We start from the raw sequence: 524 nt of genomic DNA, 5'->3' as shown, positions 1-524 counted from the left end.
TAGCTAAAGCTAACTCAAGCTAACTCAAGCTAATTCAAGCTAACTCAAGCTAACTCAAGCTAACTCAAGCTAACTCAAGCTAGCTAAAGCTAACTCAAGCTAACTCAAGCTAACTCAAGCTAACCCCGAGCTAACTCAAGCTAACTCAAGGTAGCTAAAGCTAGTTCAAGCTAACTCAAGCTAGCTAAAGCTAAGACAAGCTAACTCAAGCTAACTCAAGCTAACTCAAGCTAACTCAAGCTAACTCAAGCTAGTTCAAGCTAACTTAATGAAGTTAACCCAAGCTAACTTGGGTTAATGAAGTCAAACTCAAGCTAACCCGAGCTAACTCAAGCTAACTCAAGCTAATTCAAGCTAACTCAAGCTAACTCAAGCTAATTCAAGCTAACTCAAGCTAATTCAAGCTAACTCAAGCTAGCTCAAGCTAACTCAAGCTAACCCAAGCTAACTTAAGCTAGCTTAAGCTAATTAAAGCTAATTAAAGCTAACTCAAGCTAACCCAAGCTAACTTAAGCTAGCTCTAG

This window comes from Convolutriloba macropyga, unplaced genomic scaffold (assembly GCF_964194025.1).
Source record: "Convolutriloba macropyga unplaced genomic scaffold, txConMacr16.3 SCAFFOLD_2734, whole genome shotgun sequence".
In the NCBI taxonomy this organism is placed as follows: domain Eukaryota; kingdom Metazoa; phylum Xenacoelomorpha; order Acoela; family Convolutidae; genus Convolutriloba; species Convolutriloba macropyga.
The sequence above is the reverse complement of the archived record's forward strand: the minus strand, read 5'-3'. Positions refer to the sequence as shown.